Source organism: Anomalospiza imberbis, unplaced genomic scaffold, assembly GCF_031753505.1.
Source record: "Anomalospiza imberbis isolate Cuckoo-Finch-1a 21T00152 unplaced genomic scaffold, ASM3175350v1 scaffold_168, whole genome shotgun sequence".
NCBI lineage: Eukaryota > Metazoa > Chordata > Aves > Passeriformes > Viduidae > Anomalospiza > Anomalospiza imberbis.
In genome coordinates this window covers 139,665-146,649 of record NW_027099802.1, presented here as the reverse complement: position 1 = coordinate 146,649, position 6,985 = coordinate 139,665, and positions in this window count along the sequence as shown.

Genomic DNA, 6,985 nt, shown 5'->3' with positions numbered 1-6,985 from the left:
AATTTAAGAAGAACTATCACCACACCTGGGTCCAGAAAGCATCCTGTTGCATCTCTCTTCACCCTGGTCTTCTTGCTGATGTGGTTCCCAAGGTGTTCAAAACTTTTCACTCTTTCTACATTTTAGCAAACAAAGGAATTAACGCTCATTGGCTACACGCAGAGTTGATTTTCAGCACAGCTGCTGGGTTGGCTTTCTCTGTGGATTCTTTCTGTCCAGTATCAGTTCTCTTCCAGTATCTGTTTTCCTCCCACTAGTCTGAGAAAGCACCCAGACAATCTTATCTCACGTTCATCTCAAGTGGGTTAACTCTTTCCCAGTTTCACAGAGACATGTTCAGAGCGGGGAAGCTTCAGTCATCACAGATGAGCAGTTGCCTCTTTGGAGAATTTGCCACGGTGGGCAAAGTCCTTTGGTGAACTTAACACATCTTGGAGGGGCAAGGAGAACCTCCATTCTTTATTGGACAAGGGGGGAATACAGTTAGCAAAGATGAGGAAAAGGCTGCGGTACCTAACGTCTTCTTTGCTTCAGTTTTCAACAATTGGACAGGCTGTCCTCAGGACAACTGGCCTCCTGAGCTGGTAGATGGGGACAGGAAACAGAATAGCCTCCCCTGTCATCCAGGAGGAAGCAGTTAGAGACCTGCTGAGCCACTTAGATGCTGTCAAGTTTATGAGACCGCAGAGGATCCATCCTAGGTTGATGAGGGGGATGGCAGAAGACCTTGCCAAGATGCTTTCTGTCATTTACCATCAGTCCTGAGTAACCAGGGAGGTGCCAGATGACTGGGTTGGCCAATGTGATGCTCATCCATAAGAAGGGCCATAAGGAGCACACAGGAAACTACAGGCCTGTCAGCCTGACCTTGGTGCCTAGTAAGGCTATGGCACAGATCACCTTCAATGTGGTGACACAGCACCTACAGGACAGCTGAGGGATCAGACCCAGCCAGCATGGATTTAGGAGCGGCAGGTTGTGCTTAACCAATCTGATCTCCTTTGATAACCAGATAACCCACCTGGTGGATGAGGGGAAGGCTGTGGATGTTGTCTACTCGACCTTCAGCAATGCCTTTGACACCATCTCCCCATAGGACACTCCTGGAAAAGCTGGCAGCCCACGGCTTGGACAGGAGCACTCTTTGCTGGGTTAGAAACTGGCTGCATAGCCAGGCACAGAGAGTGGAAGTGAATTGTGTCACATCCACTTGGTGGGCATTCACCAGTGGAGCCCCCCAGGGCTCAGCGCTGGGGCCAGTCCTGCTGAATCCCTTTATTAATAGTCTGAGTGGACTGAGTCCACCATCAGCAAATCTAGATGACACCAAATTGGATGAAAGCATTGATCTGTTAGAGGGTAGGAAGGCTCTGCAGAGGGACCTGGACAGGCTGGGTAGATGGGCTAAGTCCAGTGATATGAGGTTTAACAAGTCCAGGTGCCGGGTCCTTCCCTTGAGTCACAACAACCCTCTGCAGCACCACAGGCTGGGGACAGAGTGGCTGGGCAGTGCCCAGGCAGAAAGGGACCTGAGGGTGCTCGTCAGCAGGTGATTGAACATGAGCCAGCAGTATGGCCTGGTGGCCAAGAGGGTCAAAAGCATCCTGGCCTGTATCAGGAATGGTGTGGCCAGCAGGACCGGGGCAGTGATTCTTCCCCTGTACTCAGCACTGGTGAGGCCACACCTTGAGTGCTGTGTCCAGTTCTGGGACCCTCAGTTTAGGAAGGATGTTGAGATGCTCAGATGTGTCCAGAGGAGGGCAATAAGTATGGTGAGTGGTCTGGGACACAGGTCCTATGAGAAGCAGCTGAGGGAGCTGGGGTTGTTTAGCCTGGAGAAGAGAAGGCTCAGGGGTGACATTATCAACCCATAGCAACTCCCTGAAAGGAGGGTGTAGCCAGGTGGGGGTGAGTCTCTTCCACCAGGCAACCAGCAATAGAAGAAGACAAAGTCTTAAGCTGCACTGGGGAGGTTTAGGCTAGACATTAGGAAAAATTCTTCACAGAAAGGGTGATTTTGGGCATTGGAATAGACTTCCCAGGGAGGTGGTGGAGTCACTGTCCCTGGAGGTGTTTAAGGAAAGACTGGACATGGCTCTTAGTGCTGTGATCTGGTTGACAAGGTGATCTTTGGTCATAGGTTGGACTCAATGATCTCAGGTTTTTCCCAGCCTAGTTGATTCTGTGATTCTGTGATTGGTGTTTAAGGCAATTGTGCTCTTTAAGTCTCCTACAATATTTTATGCAGCTCTGGTCATCAAGGGTGCACAGGTTCTCAGAGCCCCTGAGATCCGTGAGCAGGGAGCAAAGCCTTCATTCTAGTCTTCACTAGAGATCACCTGCACAGGTGGTGCTTGACCAGCATACCCAGCTGATGTGCGTAGGGCCTTGTAGGGCCACACTGGATTTTTGTCCACAGTGTTTACTTTGTAAGAAGCGAACCTCCCTGTTAAAAAAACTGCATTCAATTAATAACATTTGCTCGTTCAAGAGTGATCTTACAACAAAAAATATAGAAAGAAAGGAAAAATCCAGCCTCCAGCCCTGAGATTTAATTAAAAATCCAGGACCTCAAAGGTATTGAACCACTTAATTCCCACTATCTATTTATGACAGACAGGTGTCTCAATCCTACATATTTTCAGCTGCCAGAGACCACCTTCCCAGGCTCTCAGAAAAGACACCGCCTGTCAAGCATGCCTGTAAGATCTGGAGGGCTGAGTCTCTCCAGAGTGGTAGTGAGAAGGGCACTAGGGCTTGAGGAGTCAGGAGGGCATCCTTCTCCAGGGGATTGGGTATTTCTTCATCTCCTCCTTGGGACAGCAAGGGACCAAGGTTTCTCCGTTTTGTTGCAGTGTGTGAGATTCTTTGGTAGTGCCTGTGATGGGGAGCAGCTTCTCAGGACTCCCTGAATTTGCCATGGAGAACAGACAAAGCCATGGGGACAGAGTGGAGCTGCCCCATTTGTCATGATGAGCAAGAGGGTGTCGCTTATGTGATACCCTGTGGCCATGAGTTCTGCATGGGCTGCATCCTGCGTTGGGCAGAGAAGAAACCAGAGTGCCCACTCTGCAGAAGATTGATAGAGTCCCCCAGGTTTTCTCTGCAGGAACAAAAATACCTAGAGTGTGTCATCACACCCCAGGGAGAATCACCAGAGACCAGCAGCCAGGCAGAAAGATCTCTTGGCCTCCTGGATGGAAACAGCTGCCAGCGCCCCGGAGCAGTTCCTGTGCAAGGAACACCCTCCCCGGCTGAGCTGAGGCCCGCAGGGACAGAGGCTGTGGGTAGCCTGCTGCCCAAGGACTGGGCAGAACTTTTCCAGAAAGAAGAACATGTTCTTGACCCTATGCTGCCCTGACTGCGCCAGGGGCTGGAGGCAATGTATGGGTCCCAGGGGTGGCTGGCACTGAGAGCAGAGAACAGCATCTTGTATGCCCCGTGCCTCTGCGGTCCAGATGGGGAGGTCATGGTCCAGACGCTGCAGCCTCTCCTGAAGGAATACACAGAACAGCTGGTTGATGGCACTGTCAGTTTCATTGTGGGCCAATGCAGTGAGGAGGCCAAGAGGCTGCTGTGCTCCCATGCTGCTGGAAAGGAGGACAACAGCCCCGAGGCCAGTTCCTGCTCCACCGGCTCCCAGGGAGGGACTCCCACCTGGCATCCTATCGCCGGCTGGGGGACAATGTAGAAATCACGGACGGGACGGGACTGCTGAGGGGTGCGTCTCGAGCTGTTTATTTTCCAGCATCAGCGTCATTACATAGTTACGACAATGGGAAGATGCCTGCAGTTCACATCCCCGGCAGCTGTCCAAGAACTTAATGTTACAGCTTCCTTTAAAAACTTTTTGACCAATCACACCAAGCAAAGCCTACTGACAGTAGTTCTACACAACCACTGCAAGCACATGTAGCTTTGGTTAAAACAATGCTGGCTTATTTCAAATACAATACCTGCTTGTAAGCCTTAAGATGCATTGCACAGAGCTCCATCATTAAGCTTAGAATTTCCTAACATCTCGCTAGATACGCTTTTCTGTAACTTAGGGAGTTATTCTGTTTAATACACAGAGCATTGTTCTATTTGTCCTTACTCTTCTACTCCTTATATGATTTTTCTGCTGACAGATCTTATGGCTACTGCTTAGCTCTAATCGCAGTTCTGCTGTCTGTGAGGCCTGCCTTTTGCAGCTTTCCCAAAACCTTCGGATTTTAAGGATTCCCACCCCAACACACTGTGAGACAACTCACAAAGTGCTGGTAGGAGGAAAGCAGAGGGCCCATTTGGGCCAGTCCCAGCCAAATTTGAAGCTGTGAGAGAGACCACACATCAGGTGCTGGACAGGCCATAGGAAGGAAGGCTTAGGCTTAGGAAAACAGAAAAACCACCACCATTCCAAAAATCGGAAGCTTCATTCTCCCTCCTCTTGCATTTAAACCACTTTTTCTCTATTTCTCATGTTGTGGTTTAATCCCAGCCAGCAACCAAGCACCACACACAGTCATTCTCGCTCAATGACCCACCAGCAGGATGGACTGGGCAGACAATTGCCAGGGTAAAAGCTGGAAAACTCACAGGTGGAGAATAATTCAGTTGCATAGGGAATGCAGAAGCTACACACACAAGCAAAAAGCCCCAAAGAACTCATTCACCATTTCCCATGGGTAGGCAGGTGTTTTGCATCTCCAGGACAGCAGGGCCCCCTCACACCTCACAGTGACTTGGGAGGACAAATGCCATCACTCCAAACATCCTCTCCTTCCTCCTTCTTGCACGCAGCTTGGAATACTGAGCAGGATGTCAGAGGGTCTGCAATATCTCTTTGGCCAGTTTGGGTCACCTGTCCTGGCTGTGCCTCCTTCCAACCTCTCATGCTAGGTAGTGGACTAAGGGAAGACAGGTCCTAGGTGTTAAAAACAGGCGAATCAGAGCCAGAGTATTTTTAAAAAGCCTGGGCCTGTTTATTAAAAACAAAGACAACCGAGGAGGAGGCCCCAGGATAAGCCCAGGACCTCAGCGGCAAGTCAGAGTAACAAAAAGTAACAAGGGTCTGTGCACAGGGCACAGGGTGTTTCTTTGGATCCAAACCCCACCTACTAAAGCCAGGTTATTTATAACACTAGGGGCTTCCAGCTCTTGGGGACAGCAGCTGGAAATGCAGTGTCTTAGGCTTCTGACACATGATCCATCTGTGCATGTGCTGTACAGCACGCTAGGGAACTTGAAACTGGACTCTGGATATCTTGGCAGGAACCTTCTCTCTCACTGGTCTTCCCTGAACTTCATCAAAGGAAAGCTAAGAAAACTGGAATGTGGTAATCAAAGAGAGGAACTTATTGGCAGTAACTGAAATGGCAGTCCAATGCACAGCCTCTGCTGTACCTCTCGAAATAGGGGTAAGCTGTTCAGCAGTCCAGTGGAAACGACTAAATAAACAGGCTCAACTGTAAAGGGGCTCTGGCTTCTTGAAGGAACATGACTTTGAATTAGAATTCGTCATAGTTAGTTTCTAAACAACACCAAAAAAGCTTAGGCATTGAGACTTTTTTTTAAGGCCTTGAGTTACATTTGTTTAGTTGGTTTTTCTGTCTCAAGCAAAGCAAGTGAAAACAATTTCGCAAATTGTTTTTAAAAATCAGAATGTGTGTTGCTTTTAATTGTTGTTGCTGCAAATTCTGTAGGATTTTTTGATGACAAGTAAAATCTTGTATCATTGTCAAAGTACTGGCACAGGTTGCCTGCCCAGAGAAGCTGTGGATGCCCCATTCCTGTTACCATTTGAGGCCAGCTTGGGTGGGACTCTCAGCAACCTGGTGTAGTGGAAGGCATCCATGTGCATGGCTGGGGTTTGAAACTAGTCGATCCTTAAGGTACTTTCCAATCCAGACCTTTCTGTGGTTCTGTGTTGCCCTTCCCCCCACCTACAGAGGCCAACACCATGCCCTGAACATGGAACCAGTCCCTCTGTGACATCAGCTCCAGGAGCAAGGGCACTGTGGCAGTGCAGATTCTGTGGGCACTACGTTGGCAGCTGCACTGAAGGTGACAGGCCTTCTCTCCTTGCAGCTGACTTCTGTGTCTGACCACAATGATTTTGCTGTACATCCTCATCCTTCTGGCTCTGTGCAGGCCTGCACATGGCACCTGTGGGTAAGTAGCCCCAGGCTTGACCTGAGGGGAGCCAGGCTAAGGCTTAGGGGGTTCCCTGAGGATGCCCACTTGCCGCCTGTATCCATACCAGTTTCCAAAGCCCTAGGCAGGAGTCTCAGTTCATCACCAGTACCCAGGCGGCTGGCACCACTTGTCTAAGGGGCTCAAGCAGAAACAGGCCGACATATGCACACCCCAGGCAGTTTCCTGTCCCTGCTGGCTTTGCAACCAAAGCCTTGTGGAAGCCTTCTCACAGGACAGTAATGACCTTCTGCTTACAGACAGACCTGTGGGCTCCGGCCCATGGGTGCTACCTTCGGCTCAACACGTGTGGTGGGTGGCACAGATGTCATGCCAGGGACTGGAGCCTGGGCAGGCATCGCCAGTGTCCGTCGCTACTGGAACCCACCGGTATCTGTGCATGTCTGCGGAGGGACCCTTGTCAGTGCGCAGTGGCTCCTCACAGCTGCCCACTGCTTTCTCAACATCACAAAGTAAGGAGGACCTAGGTACAGGGATATCCCCATACCACCAGTGCATGCTCTCCCCATCCCGTTTCCTTGCAGTGTGCCTAGTGCCTTGACATTGCAGGGCCCAGCTGAGAGACTGCTCAGGGAGAAGACTGGGCTCATGCCACTGCTTCCTAGCAGCCTCCAGCTTAACTTATCTTGAGTCTACTTTCACTCTCTGTAGTCCTGTTTTCCTCTCTGCCGCCTCAGGAAGCAGAAGGCAGGGAAGTGCTGGTCTGTCACAGCACATGATTCTACTCCCTCTCACCCCTCTCTCCATCTGCCTTCCAGTCCCCTCAGCGAGTGGGCCATCGTGCTTGGGG